Below are 26,128 nucleotides of genomic sequence, written 5' to 3'. Positions count from 1 at the left end.
TCTCTCAAAAACCACTTATATTCTAATTCTATCATAATACCCTCCAGCTGTTTTGTATTCCTAATTATTACTATTTATTTACTGCCAAATAAATTCAACTTATTAAAAACCATTTCGTAGCAACCGATTGAAATACATTAACAATAATTTCAAGCCACTGGCGTAGTTATCGGCAAAAAGAAAATCTAATATTACTTCTTGCTCCTTTTGGAGGAGAATCAGAAAGCGGTATATTGCTCCGTTTACATTATATTAAGTAGTTCCTTAAAGGAGAAGTAGTTGTGTGTGCCAAGGTTGTTAGGCGAACTACTGAAAGCAAAAGATTAAGGGACTGAAGACGAGTAACTGTCATCCTCCACAAAATATCAGTATCTTTTAACCACCCTTAAACTCATTAACATTCCGGATTTGTGTTGGTCTCCAGACAGTCTTAAAGCAACTTAGTAAGTTTGTCCCAGGATTATGGAGAGGGAGGATGTAAATAAGGGCATGGGAAGGACCAAACCCATGGGTAACATGGGAAAATGAAGGGGACAGGCCTTCCTTTAGGCCATATTGGGCCGAGTATGTAACTTAAGGATTTGTAAAGCTTCCTTGTGGGCACTTTCTTAGTATAGGTTTGTGTGGTTACAGGCTGGATTTCCATGTATTGGTAAGCCGCCAGCACAGCAGCAAGTTGTGAAGGGTCACAGGTGCGTTTTAAAGGGGTACCACTGAAATATGAACGCCCTCTGCGGTCTTCGACTATCAACTACTCCAGCAGTAACTTTAGCCCTTTGTTAGCTAGTACACATATTGTTGTTAGAAATGATAGTTTGGTGCGATGAGGTTATTACTACTATTTAATTTACTAGATACTTATTCTCTTTTCTTCAACAAAATATGATTACAGTAGAACCTCGATTAACCGGGCTGACCTCCGGCTATACCCACCCCGGAAAGCTGAAATCCTGGTTAAACCGAATACACAGTATTACACAGTACACTTGTACCTATGAATGTACTTACGTATGTACGCGTAAGTGAAATAAAAATTCGACCAAAGGGCAAACGAAAGATGTTTTCTGTAGGACGAACTGATTAACACTGAAGACTAGCTTGAGATTAGGCTGCTCTCTGGGAAGATTAAAATAAATTTTCCATAAAAATATTACATACGTATAAGCGTGAAGTTGAAAATCAACCATTTACGACACTTAAATCATGGTAAATCCTAAGAAATTCAGAACTAATTGCACCATATTTTGGGTTTTTACATAAATACATAATGACCCTTCAAGAAAATCAGGTATAAAAGAGTTGCTGCCACGCCTACAATTATATTACATCGGAAGACAAAAAATTTTCCTGTCGCCACCGAAAATTAACTTTGGTTTCGGCGCCGATCCAGGTGTTCTTATGATGACTCAACATGATCCCGATTAATCCGAATCCCGGTTAACCGAGGACCGGTTAATTGAGATTGTACTGTACTTCAACTTGGAGCTTTAACCTTCCAGCGGGCGCGAGTATCTCACAGATACAGACTAAGACTAAAATAATCGCAGTTTAGTGACGGAGCGGCGGAGGGAGCTGTCCTTAAGCAATGCTACACGCTCATGACTAGTTTCCTTCAGTAAAAATCTTATCTTGTTTGGAGTTGTACATTTCTTTTCAATTGCCGATCCGTGCCTGACATATACTCGCGACCATTCGAGTAAGTTTCCTGACTTATTAATTATTTATATTTTTTCTTTTATACGTGTTCATAAAATTGAACTATTTTCAACATTGCTTATAAGAATATTGTTTTCTACTGACAGAAAAAGACATTGAATATCTCAGATACGAGAAGGAAATACCTGCGAACACTTTCAGACAGTCTAGTGGCTGAACATGGAGATGGTAAAATTACACTTATTGGATTATAAAAAATAAAAAGTACTGTCGTTTTCTGAGTCTTTTTTTATTTGTTATTTCATTATTAATAATCATAGATTTTATTTAATTAATTTCATTTCTTCTATTGATAGAAAAAATTAAAAATACCAAAGTTTATCTACGCGCCCCCGTTTTTGTAACTTTTTGGGCGCGCCCGCTGGAAGGTTAATAAGTCTTTAAATTTGGACATCAATCATGAAAGTGCTGCTTTTCCAAAACAGTATATGTCTCCTTTCATTATCCTCAGGTAAGGTCAGTTAAAAATAATTAAAGAGTTTCGCTATTTGTACAGGCACTATTTATACATTAGTAGAGAATTTTCGTATATCTTAATACATCATTCTTCAGGGAGTTCTTGAAGAGTTAAAGGCAAAAAAACAGATCCAAGATATTTCTAATTAAGAAATAATAATTCTTATATCAGATTTATCTAATTACATTTTCTATTATCCTGACCAACATCCAGTCGAAATGTGGAATAAGAGGGAATAGAAGCTCGCCGTCTGTTATATCAATCAATTGGAACAGATTGAAGTATTACCGGAGAACAATTCAATAATTCTTTGCTGTAGTTTTAGATGAAACGCTATTTCTGGGCTTGAATGGTTGATTGTAAACGCCAGGTTTACGAGGGTCGTTTGAAAAGTCCGTGCAAAAATAAAAACTACTTAATTTTTTGGGGTAAACCTTTTTTATTTTTCAACATAGTCTCCTTTTAGGCTTATACACTTCGTCCAACGCTGCTCTAGTTTGTTGATCCCTTCCGAATAATAGGAATTGTCCAAGTCTGAAAAATAGCCATTCGTTTCTGCAATCACCTCCTCGTTTGAATAAAATCTTTTTCCCGCCAGCCATTTCTTCATATTAGGGAACAAATAGTAGTCCGAGGGAGCCAAGTCTGGAGAATAGGGGGGATGTGAAACGAGTTGGAACCCTATTTCCATTAATTTTGCGACCACAACTGCTGAGGTGTGAGCTGGTGCGTTGTCGTGATGGAAAAGGACTTTTTTGTGGGCCAATCGTGGGCGTTTTTCTTGCAGCTCGGTTTTTAAACGGTCCAATAACGATGAATAATATGCACCTGTAATAGTTTTACCCTTTTCCAGATAGTCGATGAGGATTATTCCTTGCGAATCCCAAAAGACAGTCGCCATAATCTTTCCGGCCGAAGGAACGGTCTTCGCCTTTTTTGGCGCAGATTCCCCCTTGGTAACCCATTGTTTAGATTGTTCTTTGGTCTCAGGAGTGTAGTGATGTATCCATGTTTCATACACAGTGACGAAACGACGCTTAAAGTCGTGCGGATTCTTCTGGAACAGCTGCAAACCGTCCTTGCAACACTTCACACGATTTCGTTTTTGGTCAAGCGTGAGCAGTCGCGGCACCCATCTTGCGGATAGCTTTGTCATGTCCAAATGTTGATGCAAAATATTATGTACCCGTTCATTCGAGATGCCCACAGCACTAGCAATCTCACGCACCTTCACTCTTCTGTCATCCAACACCATATCATGGATTTTATCAATGATTTCTGGAGTAGTAACCTCAACAGGGCGTCCAGAACGTTCAGCGTCACTTGTGCCCATATGGCCAACCCGAAAATTTTGAAACCACTTATAAACTGTTCTAATCGAAGGTGCAGAGTCACCATAATGTTTATCAAGCTTCTCTTTAGTCTCCTCAGGCGTTTTGCCTTTCATAAAGTAGTGTTTAATCAACACACGAAATTCTTTTTCGTCCATTTTTTGAAAAATCACTCGACTTCCTCGATTCAAACGAATGCCAAACACAAAGAAATAGACCGATCTGGCTGAATCTTAGTGTGTGTTCTTCCAAGAGATGCTACTAACTAAACATAAGCTCGATACGCGCCAGTGGTGCTATGTCTCTGATTTTGCACGGACTTTTCAAACGACCCTCATATGTGATATATAGATCTGTTTCTAAGTCAAAATGTACTTGGATAGGCTAAAACATAATCCTACAAACAATAATAATTCAATAAAAATAAAGAATTGTTGTAAAACTTTTTTTCTGCACAGGAGGTGGAATAAAGAGAAATGATTGCTAAAGTGATGGTTTATATCGGGGAAAATCTAGTTGGCAGGAAGGAAAAGGGAATTTCCTGAATAGTGGTCAATTGACCCCAAACTGCTGCCTATTAAAGGAGAAAGTCCCTAACAGCGGGCAGATTGTTAGAAATAAATTGGATCATTTAAGAATCAAACTAATGCTCTCTTCACTATATACTTTTAAAAGTGTATTTATTGGGAAGGTTACCTTTCTTTTTCTTTTTTGGTAACAACTTTTCGAAATCGATTAATCGTTAGAGAAATAAGAGATTAATTAAAGTTTAGTTTATATCGATTATAACTGTTACTGGAAGTAAAAAAGATTTAATATAAAAGGAAAAGAGTTCACTTTATCGAATGGGATAATAAGAAGGAGTAGAATGAAGTTCACAGTATAAATTTACATGGAAATGTGAGACGGGAGTCTATGTGGCCTACATCACATGGTGTTCCTTGCACAAAGAGCAACATTCAAATAGACAATTATCATTGTTACTGTAGCCAAGATCAAACTGTCACTTTGTATTCAAATCTCACTCGATATAGAACACAATTCGATACAGTTCCAATAGTATCTTTTCCTCTTACTATAAACATCGATTTGTTATAGTTGGATTATTTTTTAAAACTTTTTCTTTTCTTATACTTACTAGGTGTGGCTATTAAATAACGAGACTATTGCTATACAACATTTTATTTTAAATTTATACATATTTAGTTATTATCACCTTCAATATACACCCCTCCCCTATCCCTACAACGCTCCATGCGAATTTACCATTGTTCGAAACAGTGCAGTAATTATAAATCCTACACTTGCATCCTGTTCCAGTAAGATTACCCATAAAATAGGACATAATCATTAATATTTCATTAGAGATATTTCTAACAAACCCAATTGTCCAGCACAGTTTTCCTAATTCTTTTACTTCAAGCGAAGCAGTGATGATTCCAAATAAATAAATAAGATATAGTGAAGAGTTTAACGTTTAGTTTGTTACTATGGTTACCAAAGCATTCCCAAAGGAATTCGGTTAATTAAAGGATATCCTCTTGAAGCCTTGCTAATCTAAAGACGGCTGCTTTTCGAAGTTATGACTTCTATTGATGGGTAGTGGCTTTACTCGTTTTATGTGTTTTTAAATCTTGAGTTAAATTGGTTGAGAGTTGCCAAAAATAATTGAAATAATTTACAACAGGAATTAGTATTAGACTAAACATTTGTCCTGTTTAGTCAAAATTGCTCCTGAGATGATTACGTTAAAGGGGCTAATAACAGTATTAACTCTACTACCTTGAATAAAGCCAAAAGTCTGCACTGGCAGCCTTTTGCGTATCACTGGTGAAAGGCAACGTTGTAAATATATCATACCGTCAACATGCAACAGGATAACATTAACATATATACAATATATTGGATGGAGATGTACACAGTGGCCTTGAAGATATAGTTAAGGATGAGCTCACTCCAAAAATATGAGGTGTGGCTATTAAATAACGAGACTATTGCTATAAAACATTTTATTTTAGATTTAAACATATTTAGTTATTATCACCTTCAATATACACCTCTCCCCTATCCCTACAACGCTCCATGCGAATTTACCATTGTTCGAAACAGTGCTGGAAGTCTTTTTCTGTCAGCTCCTGCATGACGCGTGCTGCTTTTTCTTTCACAGCTTCAACGGACTGGACAGGTCAGACGAATAAGGCGGATGGCCTTATAAGCTGGGATTTTGTACTTGGCTAGAAACGTCTTGACAGACAATGCAGTGTGAGCCCGGCGCGTTGTCTTGATGGAGAACCCCGTGATTTGTTCTTCCACAAATCGGGTCGGTTTTTTTCCTTACTTTTTCACGGAGTTGAGCAAGCACCTCACGGTAGTAATGTTGATTAAAATTATAATCGATATTTTCCTCCGTTTTGGACGTGGAAGGGCGACCCGGGTGGTCATCATCTCCGACGTCTTCTCGGCCATCTTGGAAACGCTTGAACCACTCAAAAAACTTGCGCACGTGATAAATATTTATCGCCATAAACATCTTTTAATAAAAGATAAGTTTCAGTAGCGGTTTTACCCAGTTTCATGAGAAATTTCACGACAATTCGTTACTCTACTACATGTGTAGAGTATCATGTTTTCGGCAAAACGAAACTAACACCACTTACACAAACGACGGTGCCGGTCAGGACAGATTTCTCTACAAACACGTGAGACGCTTCAATCGAAAGAGAAGGCTTTTGCGCTGCACAGCTGTCGGTCGTTAGGATTTGGCGCATGCATAGTTCTTCTGTAGCAGCATCAGTCTCGTTATTCAATAGCCATAACTCGTGACTGCAAAATTTCGTTCGAAGAATATCTATTCTTTAATGTTAAATAATATAAGCTGTACATTCAGCCTTATTCTAACTTGAAACTTCATTAATACAAGGTGACGAAGTAGTTCTGACGTTGCTGCTTGAAAGTTAAAGGTATTATTACAATCTTACATACTTAAGAAGAGTTTATAAATATGTCAAAATTAATAAAGCTAAACAGATAGCTCCTGTAGTAAAAAATCATGCAGAAAATTCGGCACCAGGATAATATACAGGTATAATATAACAATATTAAGATACCTACAAAATCATATAATGTTTGCCCTGAAACTATAGTTATTTTCCGAGCATTTCTATTTCACCAGATTTGTTGAAATTCTAAATACTATGCGTTGTAAATCGAAATTATCATCTTATGTTCATTTAAAATGATAATTAATATTAAAACGTCAAAATAATATTACTGAAAAGTATAGCATGGTACATTCTCCTTCTAGGAGCTTTTTACAACTCACTGACGTGAGTCTGTAACGAAAGAACGTCGTCCGTAAGCCAGCAGTGCGCTGAAAAAAAGGCTATCGATGACAATTACTTCAGATGCTAACGCTCCTTAAACAAAATGAAATAAATAGCGCCAGCTCAGTGCATTTCAAATATAATTAATTTAATTTTTGGAAAAGAAACATTTTTTCTGCAGTAAAAAAAAGGAAACAACAAAAACGTGACAATCTTATCTACACAAAAGTTGTTCGAATTATTAAAACTGTCCGGTAGGGCAGTTGTATAAGGGTTGATCGTCAAAAACTGCACGAAAAAGCGTAATGTTGAAAAACACCCAACTTTGGCAATTTTTTTTCTCTTTTTCTATAAAAGATAAAATTCCCAAATTTTCTTTATAATGTAGGGAAAATCCTCCTTTATAACTGTAATTTTTTCGTAATAACATAGATTATTTAGTTTTCGAGAAAAACGATGCGAAAAATGCATAAAACTACATTTTCAAAAATTGTTCTTGTTCTTCTTGTTGTTGTTACCTTTTTTGTAAACTGCGTAGCGCCTAAACGCACGAACCGATTTTCATGAATGAGATGTCATTCGATTCAGAATTTTATGTAGATGTGCTTTTTGGGGGTCTCGACGCTGTACATCGAATAGGAGAGGAGTTAGCCCCCTTTATGTAAGGCCCCTTCCAAAATTATTATTACTAATTACTCTGTAAATCTTAGCCCGATTTAGAAATAATTTGGTAGGATGATCGAGTTAGGGCTCCTCTACGTAACATTAAAGCGGCGATCAGCTCTTACACTTGTTAAGGGAAAGTATAGCAATCGTTTCAAATTATCGACACGAGAACCGATTGTCATGAATGAAGTGCCATTCGAATCGAAATTTTGTACAGATTTGCACTTTAAAAGTCTGAACGCTGTGCCTCATAAGGAGGGGAGTTCGCCCCACCCAAGTAAGGCCCTTTCTAAAACTATTATTACCAATATTTCTATAACTCTTAGTCCGATTTTGATAAAATTCAGCTCGAATAAGTTGTTAAAGCTCCTCTACTTGGCTGTGAAGGGCCATCAAGCTCTTGCACCTACTAAGAGGAAGTACTGCAATCGTTAAAATTATCAATGGGTTAAAATTATATCAGCTAAGCATGAATGAAATGTTGGGTGCTAGCTGATTTGTGTACCTTTTGGCGTTTAATCAACCCTTACACTTAACACTTTAAACTGTAAGTTTTTGTTAAAGAGTTATTATATCAACGGTAGCTTCCCTAAAAATGTATTGTGTCCACATTTAGAGTAAAATCTATCTACTCCTAGTCACTTTAATGATTCTTGTCCTCAATTACTTCAGATTACACTTGGATTCTCGGAGTAGGATTATTCGCAGCGAGAAATTCAATTAAAATTTGTTGATAAAGTAACTAAACAAGTGATATTGGTTTAAAGTATACAAAATGAAAACAGAAGCTTTCCCAAATATCTTAATATTAATTTAACCAATTACCTAAAGTGTCAGGACAGAAGACACAACAACCTTAGAAGTAAACATGTTAAAAACTATTATAATTATCAATAGCTAGTCCCTAGGTTGAAAGCTTGGTAAAAATAATGACTGAAATTGGCAAATTACATTTCTTCCCTTTGAATTAATGAATCAGTGACCAAAAACGATTAATATTACTACACGATACAATAGAACTTTAACTGTTATCAATTTATAATAACAATAATAAAGCAAAGGGAAGGGATTAGCTATGAGGTTAGCATACTGGACTCCCACGCGGAGGTCCCGGGTTCGAATCCAGCAGCTGACCCTTAGATTTTCTCTTCCTAGGAGCTTCTTACAGCTCACTGTCCGGTGATGGACAGTGTTGTCTGTAACGAGAGAACACTGTCCGGAGGCCGGCAGTGCACTGGAAAAAGCTCCGGGCGCTAATGACCTCAGCTGTTGATGCGCCAAAAAAAAAAAAAAAAAAAAAAAAAAAAAAAAAAAAAAAAAATAATAATAATAATAATAAAGCAATTTTTTTACTGGCTTTGGACAATAAAAGAACAAAAATAGGTATATGTAGAACGTTTATTTGAAATGAAATTTTAGTATTCAATACTATTAAGGGAAATATTTATAATAATCAGGAATTGTAGAAAATCATTAACCAGATTGGTTAGATGAGTATCCATTGAAAACGAGCAGAATACTATGGTTTTGGTTAAACGTTTACCTGTTTATTATGAATTATTTTGGTCGTTATAAATATCACTCATACACACACGAATATAGTATTAAATAACATGAATTAATAGGAATAACTTTGGGCGTAGTATTGCTGGGTTGTTATGCGCAGAAGAGAAGTATGTGGTGGTTATAGAAGGCCATTAGTTCAAGTGGTGTTCTGTTACACGCTGTTTGTTATTATTAACAGCACAAACTGTTATTATTAAACTTAACACTATATCTTTCGCCCACTATCTCTTTCTCTATATATATATTATATTATGCCTTGATTTAATACAAATTCATTACAAATAAATTAATATGCATCAAATATTCAAGAAAACAAAGAGTATTTTGTAAAGATCTACAAATACTCAATTCAATAAATCGCTTACAAATACGAAATAAAAACTCAAGAAATAAAAAAAGTAAAGTAAAGTAATCGCCTATTTTTTCAGGCGGGGCTTAACGTCCAACTACCAATTAGGTGTCGCGGACAGAGGCGAATAGCAAACGTACTTGACTATTTCTCATTTAATCATTAAATAAAATCCAAGGCTAAGGCCGGGAATCGAACCCAGTACCACAATACATATTAGCTTTGCAGGTCTCGCCTCTTAACCCGCTCGGCTACCGTGGCGCCTCAACTCAAGAAATATTAATCAGATAAAACTCCATGCTGCTCTCTCTGCTTGCTTTAATAGTTTCGAAATGTATCTCGCCTGACAGCTTATTAAGATTCTAATAGGGCGGCCCTTAAGGCCTACACCACCGCGACCCCTTTGGATCTATTGTAGCTCCCCAGCTTTAGAGTTTGCCCTCCAGACCCGTCCGTTTAATCAGACTCTTAATTGTGGAGAGCGACTCTTGGGTAAAGCTCACAAGGCCTTGGTTTTTCCTCCACGAGAAGAAACATCCTTAGCCCAGACCAGCCCCTCACACTAACACAATGCACGTGCAGTGCCGTTTCCTCCTCTTCCTGACAAAACCTACAAAGGCTATCATCTGCCAGGCCCTTGCGATGCATGGCCTACAATTATATCCTTAAAGCCCCACGGCCTTGACGGATTAAATCTGCAGTTAGCTTTGGCGAATAGCCCTTGAAATGAACTCCTTCGCCTGTCTCTGCCCTGTGGTGGTGGCAAGCCACCACTCCTGAGACCTAGTCTGCACCCATAGTTTAAAGACCGCAGAAGACACTTGGAGACCCCCAAAAAAGGGCTCCGGGCCAACGAAGTGCCCCACAAAGCCTTCCCTGGCCAATAAATCTGCCGCTTTCGTTTCCTTTATATCCTGAATGACCATACCCAAACCAAGAAAGACCTTATTGTGGTCACTGATTTCCTTCTGGGCACCCAGATCTTGAATCAGCCTTGAATTGACCTGGTAGGAACTAATAGCTCGTAGAGCAGCCTGACTGTCCGAGAAAATCACGACCTTAGAATTAATAATTCCTCGTCCAACAATCTCGGCAGCACAGAACCTGACAGCCTATTACGTCGATCAAATCGCCAGTGGCTCCTTAAGAAATCCTTCTAGCCAGTTCAACAGGCTGAATCCTCGCATTCTTTTGAACACTCCTGGAAGCCAGTGAGATTATTCTGAACCTGCTAGAATAACCTTCCAGTTTGCATCAGTTGCAATCCTATTTGATTTTGCATTTATATGAATGCAATCCGTGAAATGGGCATAGCTTTTTAGCTAGTTGAATGCACCATTATGCATTCAATACGAAGTGTTATTTCTGTAGTATGTTATTTATGTTATAACATAAGTCTATGATTATCTAATAGAAATCTTATTCAAACTGACTTCAAGTTAAAATTGACTCATTTCACATAAATCCTTCCCACTCAAAATCTCCCTTCTGATAGAAAGAAAGAAACTTCTACTGCCAAAGTAGAACTCGTTTTTTTTTGTTTTTTTTTTGTAAGAAAGGTTTGGTAAACTTTAGGCTTGGGGTGCAAAAGGTGGGTGAAGTTTTTTTAAGCAAAATTATTCCGCAAAAAAAGGTGGGAAGAATGGACTGAAACGGAAAAAGTAAAAGAAAAATAAATAAGTAAATAAAGAAAACTGTTTAAATTTAGTCAGCCCCTTGAAAGGTGCTATTCGTCTTCTAGGTCGGACTGACAACAGCTGATAATTGAATCAGATAAGAGCGTAGCTAGGAGTTTTTACAAGAGGACGATAGAACACCGGCGTCTGAGTTGGTTTTTTAGTTGGAACACAGTGGGGTTTGTGCTCGGCTATCCTTTATATTTCAGAGTGGCAGTCTTTGGAGTTAAAGGGTCATCTTGATTTAACTCAGAGACGGAGAGTTTGAAGGAGAAAGGCCTCGGAATTTCCGCACCCCCCCCATTTTAAACTGGGTCTGGGGGCTGTGTTCAGTGGGGCTACTTCTGATAACATTGGACTATCTGTTTAATTAGAAAGGCAAACCTTCGTCAGTTCTTGACCGACACTTACTGTCTGCATTAGCTACTTTCCCCTTGGCTGTGAAACAGGCTCTAATCTCACCCAGCTAAATATCTTGAGCAACAATTCATCAAACGATCAACCTCTTCTTATCTAGCGGTTCCACACTACATACGAGGGTCATTTGAAAAGTCCGTGCAAAGTCAGAGAGATAGCACCACTGACGCGTATCGAGGTTATGTTTAGTTAGTAGCATCTCTTGGAAGAACACACACCAAGTTTCAGCCAGATCGGTCTATTTCTTTGTGTTTGGCATTCGTTTGAATCGAGGAAGTCGAGTGATTTTCAAAAAATGGACGAAAAAAAATTTCGTGTGTTGATTAAACACTACTTTATGAAAGGCAAAACGCCTCAGGAGACTAAAGAGAAGCTTGATAAACATTATGGTGACTCTGCACCTTCGATTAGAACAGTTTATAAGTGGTTTCAAAATTTTCGGAGTGGCCATATGGGCACAAGTGACGCTGAACGTTCTGGACGCCCTGTTGAGGTTACTACTCCAGAAATCATTGATAAAATCCATGATATGGTGATGGATGACAGAAGAGTGAAGGTGCGTGAGATTGCTAGTGCTGTGGGCATCTCGAATGAACGGGTACATAATATTTTGCATCAACATTTGGACATGACAAAGCTATCCGCAAGATGGGTGCCGCGATTGCTCACGCTTGACCAAAAACGAAATCGTGTGAAGTGTTGCAAGGACGGTTTGCAGCTGTTCCAGAAGAATCCGCAGGACTTTAAGCGTCGTTTCGTCACTGTGGATGAAACATGGATACATCACTACACTCCTGAGACCAAAGAACAATCTAAACAATGGGTTACCAAGGGGGAATCTGCGCCAAAAAAGGCGAAGACCGTTCCTTCGGCCGGAAAGATTATGGCGACTGTCTTTTGGGATTCGCAAGGAATAATCCTCATCGACTATCTGGAAAAGGGTAAGGTGCATATTATTCATCGTTATTGGACCGTTTGAAAACCGAGCTGCAAGAAAAACGCCCACGATTGGCCCACAAAAAAGTCCTTTTCCATCACGACAACGCACCAGCTCACACCTCAGCAGTTGTGGTCGCAAATTAATGGAAATAGGGTTCCAACTCGTTTCACATCCCCCTATTCTCCAGACTTGGCTCCCTCGGACTACTATTTGTTCCCCAATATGAAGAAATGGCTGGCGGGAAAAAGATTTTATTCAAACGAGGAGGTGATTGCAGAAACGAATGGCTATTTTTCAGACTTGGACAAATCCTATTATTCGGAAGGGATCAACAAACTGGAGCAGCGTTGGACGAAGTGTATAAGCCTAAAAGGAGACTATGTTGAAAAATAAAAAAGGTTTACCCCAAAAAATTAAGTAGTTTTTATTTTTGCACGGACTTTTCAAACGACCCTCGTATATTGAAAGTTAAATCCATTTTAAAAGCCTAACGAAGATAATAAAAAACTTGAAATGGGTTTTTTTCGGCCAGCATTACCATCCAACTGAAATTTCAAGACGTCGCTATCTACATTCTTCATAATATGTTACTTTCGATTCCCTATAAAATAAAATCTAAGACCAAAACCGAAAATAGAACCCAATACCTCTTTAATTTAAAATAAACATTATACCTTTTTTGTTTTTTCTGCATTTTTACACAACTTTTAATAATTCAATAAAAAGTCAATGTCCACTTCTCCTCGCTTCCAGGCCGAGGTTTTTGCTATTAAAATATGTGCTGAGGAAAACCTGCGGATGGAACCTAGAAATAGGGAGATTCGTATATTTTCGGACAGCCAGGCTGCACTGAAAGGCTCTTGTATCCTTCAGAATGACCTCTTCCCTGGTCTGGGGAATGCAGGAAGGCCCTAGAACTACTGACGCGGCACAACAAAGTTCGGTTGGAATGGATGCCGGGTCATGTGGGTATTAAAGGGAATGAAAAAGCTGATCATCTGGCCAGGAATGGAGCTAACACTCCTTTTATCGGTCCGGAGCCTGTCCTGGGGATCACCAGGGGTTTGGTTCGTGCTGCTCTCAGTGATTGGATCTGGAGGGGAGCACGAAAAGAACTGGGTGACGTCTCCTGGGGTTAAACACAGCAACACCATGATGCCTTGGCTGTGTAAGCAAAGAACCAAAGAGATCCTGTGTTTGGATAGAAATCAGATTACTCTGATTACAAGTCTATTCACGGGGCACGGCAGGTTCAGGAAGCATCTGCACAAAGTGGGGCTTATTAGCTCGGAACCATTGTGCAGATTATGTCAGGAAGAGGAGGAAACGGCCTCTCACCTGCTGTTCGATTGCGTTGCAATCGAGCGTTTGCGCTATGAAACCTTTATTCTGGAATCTCTTCACTTAAAGGTGAATATTTCATTTTACAAAATATGAAAATATAAATTAAATTTTGATATACTCTATATTAGAAATTGCGTCTCTCAAAAGTTCATCAAACAAATTATGGCTGCAAATAGATGGTGAAACAGACTATGTCTAGACAGATTAAGTTTATGAATAGCAACTTGATCTTCAAGGAAGCCCTTAAACCAATACTATACTTGGTATTCTAAAGCCTGACGAAACAAAACTTTTTTAAATTCAAAAGAATTATTCTCTGAAAATTCCTGGGTCCAGCGAAAATGGAGAAAGAGAGCAAGATGTGAATTACTGGGCACAACTAGAACCAAACTCAGGTGGCTGGATCGGGATTTCCAACGACGTGAGACATCTTCTACGTACACGCAATTGGTGAGCAGTTGCAACTGTTTGGGGAAAACTTCTCTTTGAGAAGGCAAAGATTTACCAATAGTTGCAGATAGATTTTAGGAATTCTTTTTATTAGTTACCTAGTTAATAAAATATTTCTTAAGTAACTTATGGTTCGATTCCCTAACTAAAAATAATGGGGCAATGATCCTCTCATATAGTATATATAAGAAGGTTCAACTAACTTAAGCTCTCTTAAGACAATAATCCAATTCAATTACTAATAGAAAAGAAGCTAAGAATAATCTAGATTGGATTTCTGAACTGTCAAGCATTACTGGAAACTTACATTGATCTGGTTTCTGCTTTTTGCAGAGTTTATTAATTTTTAGGAGCTATAAACTTTAGGCTGGGCCAAAACTTCTCAAGAGTTCACTTCGTTAACCCTGACAGTATTCACTAAAGAATTTATCAATAAATATTATTCTGAATAACCCTCCTCGTATTCTGACTTTGAAAGCGCCATTTTGTTTTTTTTCCCGGCGCATCGACTTCTACGGTTATTAGCGCCCAATATCAAGGTACATCCTCATTTTCTTGTACCACTTGAGCTGGGATGACACGTATGCAGTTCCATAGCTTCCAATCACTACACCTTGCTTAACAAGGTAGGGTGGAGTCTGGGTCTGCAAGAGTGTCTCCACACATCCCCTCTTATTCCATCGACCTTATCGACGAGGGGTAGTGTGGAATATGATTGTGTCATCCCTTAAATCAACTAACTTTTATAATACATATCTAAATCTGAATTAATAATTTAATTGTTTTCTATTATACTCATTATAGGCAAAAACAAAAAGTGTTACTGGGTCCTTATAATTTCTACGTTTACTGTTTGCTTGGGCTTTATTTTTTACTTAATCCGAGGAGGCTATTTACTCTACCCAGTAGTTTCAATGCGCAGTACTTTGAACTGCAATATTCCTGCACATCCTAAAATAAACTAGAAGTTTAACTAGAAATTAATGGGGTTGAAATACTCGTATAAAAATTCTTTTAACCCCAGGATAAAAAACCTAATCTAAACATACGAGTACATACGACTTTCTCGCCAATAAATACATTCACGCTAATAAATACAATCATGCCAATAAATATATTCACGCTAATAAATACAATCATGCCAATAAATACATTCACGCCAATAAATACAATCATGCTAATAAATACATTCACGCTAATAAATACAATCATGCCAATAAATACATTCACGCTAATAAATACAATCATGCCAATAAATACATTCACGCTAATAAATACAATCATGCCAATAAATACATTCACGCCAATAAATACAATCATGCTAATAAATACATTCTCACCTGTGTATAATACCTTCATCCTAAGCAAAGCGCCATTTTTGTTTTCGATTCTCTTTACTGGAGTGAAAAAAATCATCAGTATTTAAAATTGCTGTTGAGCGATCCGTTTCTAACTACTTTTTAAGCTCTTCTGACTTGAGTTAAACTTTTTTTTAAAAAAAAAATATTACAGACTGGTGTCCATAAAATCCATTTATTCTAAAGAAATCCTGAGAGACATGATCATTTAATCAATCACGTTACGCAATATAAACAATTTTTAATCACTCGGATGGTTTACTTATCAAGCTGTATTCAGGGAGCTAAGAAATAAGTATGGTCTTTTAAACTTCACTTCAAGATGGATCCCCCGGGATTTGTGATTATTTAGGAACGTAATTTTTTTTAAAATCATTTATTTAGTTACAATCAACGCATTGCGTTTTAAGCAACAAGGGTAACAATAAGCAACATTCACACATTACCCAGCGGTAACACTCCAATATACATTCTAAATTCTACTGACTCTCTTCTTCAGAGAGGACATCGCGAGGCCACTGTCTTTTAAGACGTCTGGAAGTGTTATCTGGAAATGTTCTGGAAGATAGAAGTTGTACAAGTGGATTGTGATGTGTTTGAATGTTAAGATGGAATTTTCTGTAACGTGTTTTCAACAACTTGTGTGACGAAAGGAATGTTTAAGTCTGTGTGAATGGTTTGATTGGTGACGTAGAAAGGAGCATCAACTTTAGAGCGAAGAATTTTAGACTGCAAGGGGCTGGATCCTTTGCAGATTTGAGCGTTTGGTTGAACCCCACAGTTCGATGCCATAAGCCCAGACTGGCTTTAGTATACTTAAATATATAAGTCTTTTATTGTCCAGAGTGAGTTTTGATCTGTTGTCGAGTAGTTTTTTCAGTAGTCGGAAGCATCTGTAGAGTTCTGTTCTCTTAAGTCGAGTATGAGGGTTGGAACGTAATGTAAAAATTAAATTTAAGGAAAATATCTTTCCACTTTCGCTTAACTCAAAAAGAAAATTGAAGAATAACTCTCTGATTTTCGCTGCCAAGTTTTCCGGAGAGTTTCCATGAAAGTTTTTAAAGAGTATTTGATGAAATGAAACTCATCTTTCTGAAAACATAGATTGATTGTTGACTTATCTGAAGGTATTTTACCAAATGATACATTACATTGAATATATTTTTGATTAAATTTGTACATGATTTTTTTCTCAACAATTTAGAATGTTTCATTGCCACACGTTTTACTTTTTAGTTGTGTAATGGATCCACAAATTCTGTATTTTTTTTATTTAGAGTGAGCTGTGGTAGGTTTTATTAGCATTATCTAGAGACCAATACAAAAAATTCATTTAAAACACTTAATGCAATAACAAATCAATGTGTCTATGGGGTCTCTATTTAGGGAACTTTGAAATAAATGCCAGAGTAAATGCTTTAACAGAACCAGATGACCCACCGGAGCTTACTGTTGACAAATTCATCCCACCGGACCCAAGAATTTGTATGGATTTCTCCGTAACGGAAGGCATTTTTACAGCCACGTCGATTTACGAGCTCCCACTTGTGGAAGGGTAAGTAACAGTTATTGATACGGGTATCTGTGAGTTTATGCGAGGGCCTGTAGGCGTGATGAGGAGGCAGGAGAAGTGAAACGGACTTATAACAATACAGCACATACGACGGGGGCGTTAAATGTAAGAATGGCCCCCAGATGGTGCCTCTAATAGTGAACTTACACCTTGCCAACATACAATCTCACTCACTGAGCGTGCACTCCCTTAACGACAGTTTGACTACCGTCTATACCTCATGCCCACTATGAGTTCTAGGCTTGTAAAAGCCGTATATCCAAACTTTGCCGATTATTTATCCAAAAGAACAGTGGGTGGGGGCGAACAACGGCAGCCAAACGTAGCACGAAGTTGGTATTCTTTATAGGATATAGCTGGTTCATATTGCCATAATGTACCTCCTAATTGGAAGTAAACTGTAAGAATCAAAGTGAGATCCATATTGAAGGTGTTCTGGTACCAGATGTCTACAAGTAGGTACCTTGATAACAAATGTTCATGCAGTTGCAGGAATTCTTAATTCACCCTCAGTATATTGGGATTTGGGAATATGAAAAATCAAAGCAATAAATTTTTATTAGTTCAAGAATAATCTCACTTCCACATTTTGCTTTCTTTTCCTGCTTAAAACCGGAAGTATAGTGATGCTGTTGAAAGTTCAAAATGGAGTTTACGTAGGTTAATAAAAAGTGATGCATTTCTTAATATTTTGAGCAGAAGTAGTAGTTTTTAAACTTGAAATCACAGTCAGTTTTCTAGCGCAAATGATTGTGTAATTTTAAATGTGTACTCGTTAGACTTATCATTAAAACTGTACTATTAGACAGCTTACAGTCGATACAATTTAAGGTCAATCGTCAAAAACTGAACGAAAAAGCATGTCATGTCGAAAAACATCCAATTTTAAAAATATTTCACTTTTATGTTAAAATTCCATTATTTCCTTTTAAAATAAAAGTATTTCATTGTAGTTATATTTTTTTTTAAAGTAAATTGTTATACATGGAGAATGTAGCACTATACGTAGACTTAGAGTACATAGTCATGAAATTGCTCGGAGCAATGTTCGCGCTGCCAGCAGAATGGTGGGGGCCTGGAGAGCGGTGTGTGTGTGTAAGTGTGTGTCCATGTGGAGCTGTGTGAGATGTGGTATGAGAGAAAAGAGAAGAGAACGCTAGAAAAGTGTGTGACCGAAAAAAGTGGCTGGTGCTGATTGTGAAGAACCCTGACGGAGACTACCAAGATTTTGGCGAGGAATGGTCGAGCTGCAGGTGTTGGCGGCGGATAAGCCAAATCAGTCAATGGTCTTTGGGGTTACCGCTCTCTGGTCCCGGTAGGCAGGGTGACAGGCGGCTAGGAGCCTGGGAGGACTTTTATTTTAGTAGTTATTTTCATGATTATTAGTTAAGGGTTTGGTATGATTATCGATAGAGGTGGTATTTTCATTATTCTTTAGTTAATGGTGTATACGATTATCCATAGAAGAAGTTAATTGCATTATTATTTAGTTTAGGGATTATATGATTACCTAATAAAGTGTTCAAGTGTCGACCAGGTTTTTTCTTTTTAAATTGAAACCCCTAAAGTCTTGGAGGGCGAAGCATTTTTTATTTATTTTTTAATTTTTGCAAATTCGCAAATTTAAAGCAATATTAATTTTTGTTTCTCCAGGTATCGATTTGGCTACATCGAAAGACGTAACAAACCTTCCTGAAAAAGCTGTAATCCTTCATACCTCTGTACACAATTCTGTACTCCGAACCACCTACTTTTCTCTTTAGTGGATATTCTCGTTAATAAAATGATTCTTAAATCTAATCAATCCCGCCATCTTAAAATAACCAATTGCCCAATTAGTCTTCTTGCTCTAATGGGCCAAATTCTATAGAAACTACTTCTTAAACGACACTACCCTATTTTCCGATATTCGAAACAACTTATCTCACCATCAATTTGGATTTCGTAACTTTCCTTCTACAATTTATTAGTGTCACCGCTTAGTTCAGTGATGGCGAACCTATGACCCGCGGGTCAGACACTGGCCCACAATTGCTAGGCAACCATTTGTGTGTTTACGCGGGTTGATTTAGATTTTCTAATTGTGTGGATAATTTATATTCTATCTGTATTTTTTTTCAATCAAGCATTGACACAAAAGCAATTTCAATGCTATCTATAACCTTTAGTTTGATCATTACAGTTCTAAAACGCAAATGACGACAAATGCTTTTGTTGTATTTGAAATAAAGCAAAAAGTGTTTACAAAATATCAAATAAAATGTATAATTTTTACTCATATTTTGTTTGTTAAAAATATCGACAACCCAAAGCAAATAACCATATTTAGATTTTTCCTTCAGATAAAACACTCTTTTGTAAGGGTTTGTTCAGTTATGTTTGTAAAAAGAGACTTCCATAGCACTTGTTTCGTCCCGTTTTACCCGTTAAGCCAACTGAATATTAAAGATGTTTAGTTTTGAAAATATTCAGTTTAAAATTTTTAAACTTAACTATTGTGCAAATGGGCATTAGTGACCCACAAGCTAGTACTAAAAAAAAAAAAAAAATGAATAAAATTTGACCCACGTCTCAAAAAGGTACGCCATCCCTGGCTTAGTTGATATCATCGCCTCTTCTCTTGAACGGAAACAGTATTAGTCGAAGACCTTTCTCGACGTGGCGCAAGATTATTGGCATCCAAGCGTTCCGTGGATACTCAAAACTATTTTTTCTATGTCTTACCTTTTAACAGATACTTCTGGAACAAAGTCATAGAACAAAGAAATTCTTCATTTTACCCTAAAGGCCGACGTTCCTCAAGGAACCATTCTTGGACCCGTCTATTCATTTAATTCATTTCAGCCCATCCAATCCATTCACACATCATCATCATCATCATCTTCACTTATGCAGAAAACACAGCCATCCTCTCTTCTATTCAGGTCTTGTTCAATCGACTCGCTTCTTACAATAACGTTCAAATTCTCTAGAAGATTGGTTTAAAAAGTGGAAAATGCAATTAAAAGTACTTCCTTCGTCTGACACAGTATGTTTACCTCAGACTATATGAAGACAAACATTTGACTTAGAATCCACGCACACGACTTAAAAGACAAACAAAAACGCTACTACACACTCGACTTCTTGACTGACGATCAAATTTGTCACTTAACAACAAATAACTAATACATAACGCTCTACTGCAATTGATTTCGACTTATAGACTAAAACTATGGGGTTCAGCCAAACATCTACCGGCTCCAAACACTACAATCGAAAATTCTGCTCCGCATTACAAATGCTTCTTGGTTAGGGTTACCATACGTCCCGGTTTTGCCGGGACTGTCCCGATTTTAAGCACTTGATTTTTTACGATATACGTTTAGTTTTGTGACACTCAATAATATTAATAATTGGTAATAACAAAATATTCATAAAAGTGTAAGTTATACTTTATTAACAATGAAAAAATCTAACAAATTAAGCTATTTATTTATTTTGACCTGACTGTCCCGGTTTGGCGTAAGAAATATATGGTAACCCTATTCTTGGTTAGTTCGTCTCTAAATAGAATCATTCAGCCGATCTAAAAGTACCTTCTATTCAAGACCTAATCTCCGCCCGTTACCTTTCCGTACATCCTGAGCCTCTCATTCAACAGTTCTCTTGACAATCCCAACAGTCGATTCAAACGACACTGAACCAGCGATTTACTTGGCGATGCTGCCCAATAATTGATTCATTGAAGAGCCATCGATTGGTAATAATTCCTATCATCTCATATCCAGTCATCTGCTTTCAATCCACAATTCTTCCTGCTGTTGTAAATTTTAATAAAGTTATTTGCTTATTTATTTAACTTTTTCTTTATTGAAGGAAGTCGAAGGGAAGGAAATAACATAATTTATAATAACTATGTTTCAAGGAGAGGGGGACATTTTTTTCAAGATTTGTAACATATTGGTTTACTATCGAACTGTGTATGTGGCCCTCTCTCTACAGCAATATGTTCAGAGTGAAAGAGCAATGAAGATGGTTGTTAGTGATTTAGAGTACATCCGTGGAAGAATCCCGGCTCACGTAGGTTACAGAAACACCTCCTGGTACCCTGGGTTCGTACTCTGCTGCGAACTAACGCTGCCAATATCTCTTAGCAAAATGTCACATACAACCTGCCCCTACGTGATTCTATATATATGTATAGTTATACTTCTTTTTATAAGATTTACTACCCTACAGAGTTAAAAGTAATCTATATATATGTATATTTATATAAGTATTAGCATATTTTCTGCGACCTTTGGTTTTTGATTTAAGGTGGATACTTACATTTGCAGAGTTCAATTCGTAAAAACCCTTTTTCGGATTCTTTTAAACGAATATTCAAGTAAAAACTTAAAATCTAAAATTGGAAAGAAAACAATTTTAAAAAACGACAAATAAAACTGACAGTTCCATAAAAGTAAACGAAGAAGTGGTTTAACAAGTGATTTTAAATTAATAATTAATTTCAGATAAATATTCTGATCTTGTAAACTGCCTGCATAAAACAGGAAATGCATTTAATTTTCACCATCGTAACTTTCTGTTTTACTGGAGTTGGCATGGTTTATCTTCCAATTTTTTTTTTTTTTTAATTTGTTTATTTATTTTGCAACTGCATCTAGTACAACAGGCAAAAGTGATGAGAGATAAGGGATGGCGCAAATACACATGCACGCATCTATATGTGTATATACATACATACACGCGCACATGCATGTGCGCCAAGGGCGTGAGTGGAATGAACGTCGACCATCCAGTGATGGAAACCGTTAGTTCGCCAGATTGGCAAGCTTAAGCAGCAACCATCCTAGGAGATCGGCGTTATATGTTGAGATGATCGCCTTGGCCACCGCCGCTTCAGTATGCGCTGTGGATTTGAAGGAAGTGTTTGTAGTAGACATGTTGTAGATCCAGAGGGTTGTAGTGACTGTCTAGATTTGTGGTGGAGTTTTGTGTATCGAGATTGGGGCTATTTCAGAGACGAGAGGAATATTTAAATCAGAGTGTATTGTGTTGATTGGAGACGTAGAAGGGAGCGTTAACTATTGTTCTTAGAATTTTTGATTGTAAGGTTTGAAGTCGGTTGATGTTCCACTTTTTAGCGCTTTCGTAGAGTTGTATTCCGTACGTCCATATTGGGGCAAGTAGAGCGCTATATTTTATAGTGTTCGTTTGTTTGTCAGGGTCAGTTTTGAACGTTTGTCGAGTAGTCTTTTCAACATTTACAAATTTGAAATTCAAATCAATATTCGCTTCACTACAGTTTATAGACTGCATATTACAAAGGGAGTGGACTTTAAGATCTAAATGTGACTGCTAAAAGTATAATGCAGGAGCATAGAATGTGATGATCAGATTGCCGGTGGGTTAGCTAAACCCAGATAGTTGTAAAATATAACTAGCAGGCCCCAAAAAAAACCTTGACGTGAATGTTTTAGGGTGCCATTGTTATTATTGTTAGGCTGGGATACCTAACATTCCGTTTTCAAATCTGAAATGTTACATTCTTATTTTATCTTAAATTTTAAACTGGGAAACACAATATTTTTCCTTGACAATACTGTAAAATAACATCGAAATTTAACCGCTTAATATTCAAGGTAAACACCTTTAAGACATGGCATTTTTTTGAAAAATAACTGAATTTAACTTATTCCCAATAACAATCGTTCAAAATTAGCATGTTGTGATGGAAATTAGATGTGAAATAGAAGGTGACATTTAGTTGCAGGATCCGAGCACCTTTTTGGTGTGTATCGGTGAGTCAAAAAAGATAAACCAACTTTGGTGTACATTTCCAATGTACAGAAAAACAAGAGTGATTTGCGAAGATATTTATCAGTTTAAAAAAATAATTAAGTTCACAAATAACTGCAGAAAATAACTACCACTTCTCATGCACTTTTTTATCTCTTTGTACACCTGTTTGGGGTACTCAATTTTTGATATCAAAATCTAGTTTACATAAATCTTCTTGGACCCTGATTTTTCTTCTGTAAGGTGGAATAGTTTTAGTTCCTGATGACGCCCATGGTAAAGAACGTTTAAAGACTGAGTCCTCAAAGCAATTCTAATCCAATTACTAGGTTTGACTCCCGGTCTAGGCCTTAGATTTTATTTAATGTGTTCATCTTCAAAAACTTAAATTATGTTTGTTATCCACCTCCTTTCACAACACCGGAACTGTATGGCCTTCCAGGGAAAAAGAAATTGTCGTTATTTTCTAATTAAAGTATCACATTATAAAATAAGTAGAGAAAAATATCCTAGTATTAAAGTAAATCTAAGAAACACAGGTAAAAACAGTGGTATTTAATAAATATGGAACCGCATTGCGTAATGAGTTTGTAAATAAAATATCAGAGGGTCTTTTGCCTTTGTACGTACAACATTTTCTTCACCAATTCCTAGAAGGGACCTCATTTAGTACACTATTTAATATTTTAATACAAAGCTGGTCTGCAGGACTCTAATTCTAAACTCACCTTAACATTTTCTAAATTTATATTCATGATATTGTGTATATTATATATATTGTGTATATATTAATTCTTAAATATAGTTAAAACAATTTGATTAATAAAACCATAAATTTTCGTGACAAAGAAAACATAAAGATGCAACATAATTACCAGATACATTAATGATACAAGAAATGATTTTTTATGTCCTTTATTATATTTAGAAAGATATCAAATAGGATTTGATTTGTCGCATTAGTTATTTAAGATGAGCCTGATGTTCATGGTGAATTTTTGAATGAGAAATTTTATAGTTGAGAGTATTTCAAAGGAGTCTGGGAATGTAAATTAAGATGTAAACTAAAAATTACATCAAATCGTTGTCCTCTGAAAGAAAATTTAGAACTCCTTAGTCGACTAAATTAAAATAATTATAGTTTATGTATATTTTATTCTATTTCTATCTTTGAAATATTTCTTCAGTGTAAAATAAAAACTAATAGAGGAACCATTGTTTAATATAATATTTAGGCAACCTAAATTTTTCTGTTAATATAGCGAAATAAAAAAAGAGTATACTGTTGTAATTAATTAGCCCGTGATTATTAAATACCACTTTATAAAACTGCGAAAATGATAATGTCAGAGTCGAACCTATGCTAATATAAAATTAAAAAAAGTTGTAGAGTATTGGTCATTGTTTTTGGTAACTGATTCATTAATTCAAAAGGAATATTGCGAATTTCAGTCATAATAAAAGTAATGCCTGTTTTTTCAGGCGCTGGCTTTTCGTTTATTTAGCGATTGGATGTCATAGTCGGAGGCGATTAGCAAACATATTATAATTTACTACAAAGTTCTCATATTAAACATTAAATAAAATCCAAGCTCTAGTTACAGTGGTTCTTAACCGGTGTTCCGTGGAACACTGGTGTTCCGCGAATACGAGGGGGTACCCAAAAATAACCGGAATTGCGTTGCCGCGCATGGAGCTTATGTAGTACGCATTTCTGCCGCTAGACGTGTATAGCGCAATTCCTTGCCAGTTCAGTCCTGCCTGGCTTGTTCTGTTCATCTGCAGTGATTGTTTTTACCAGCGCTGTTTTGTTCTTTTTTCGTTTTTTATGATGGCAAGTTTAAGTGAACAACGTGCAGCTCTGAAATTTTGTTTTCTACTCGGCAAAAATGCTGCTGAAAGTGTTTTAATGTTGAAAACAGCTTACAAAGATGACGCTATGGGAAAAACTCAAGTATACGAGTGGTTTACTCGGTTTAAAAATGGCGACATGTCGATTGATGACAAACCTCGTTCTGGACGTCCATCAACTGCCCGAATCGACGAAAATGTTGAAAAAATTCGAAAGCTGGTGTTCACAGACCGTCGACAGACAATTGATCAACTGTCAGAGAGTAGTGGGTTATCTTGGAGCTCGGTTCAGCGAATTTTAACGGAAGATTTGGGGATGAAAAGGGTTGCTGCCAAGTTTGTTCCTCGAGTTCTGACTGACAATCAAAAAGAACATCGAGTTGAAACATGTCGTGCTTTGAAACAACAGCTTGAAACTGATCCAGACATTCTGTCAAAGGTCATTACTGGTGATGAGTCATGGTGCTACGGTTATGACCCAGAAACAAAGCAACAGTCGAGCCAATGGAAGACGTCATCTTCACCCCGACCAAAAAAATGTCGTCAAGTCAAACATCAAAACAATGCTGATTTGCTTTTTTGATGCCAAAGGCGTAGTCCATTCAGAGTTTGTCTCGCCAGGTCAGACCGTCAAGCAAACCTTGTATTTGGAAGTTTTGAAAAGATTGCGCAATAGTGTTCGCCAAAAAAGACCCGATTTGTGGCAAACAGGAGACTGGTTCTTCCACCACGACAATGCACCTGCACACACAGCCATCTCTGTTACACAGTTTTTGGCTAAAAATGGCATGGTTCCGCTGCCCCACGCACCTTATTCGCCTGACCTGGCTCCGTGCGACTTTTTCTTATTTCCACGCATGAAAAAGGGCATGAAAGGTCACCGATTTGACAACATTGTAGAGGTCAAGAAAAAAACGAAGAAGGAGCTGTCAGCCATTTCTAAAGATGACTACAAAAAATGTTTCGAACAGTGGAAGCACCGGTAGGACAAATGTATTAGTTGTAATGGAGAGTATTTTGAAGGGGATAAGGTTGTTCTGTAAAAAATTTGTAAATAAATAGCTTTTAAAAAATAATTCCGGTTTTTTTTGGGTACCCCCTCGTATGGTCTAAGTGATCCGCGAAATTTCAATTTTAAATGTATTGAAAATTAGAAACTTAAGAAAGATAGGAAAACAAAAAAATCGTTCCTTATTTTTAAATTTGAATTTCCTAGTACCAAAGCTGGCCTATCTTTTTAAGTCATAGTCTTTTACATTTGTTATTTGTAGCAAGTACTTTTATGTTCATTATTTGATTAATTTCATTTTCAGAATTTATTTTTTAA

The sequence above is a fragment of the Rhodnius prolixus genome, unplaced genomic scaffold (assembly GCF_049639745.1).
Source record: "Rhodnius prolixus isolate KJV_2025 unplaced genomic scaffold, Rpr scaffold_9, whole genome shotgun sequence".
In the NCBI taxonomy this organism is placed as follows: Eukaryota; Metazoa; Arthropoda; class Insecta; order Hemiptera; family Reduviidae; genus Rhodnius; species Rhodnius prolixus.
The sequence above is the reverse complement of the archived record's forward strand: the minus strand, read 5'-3'. Positions refer to the sequence as shown.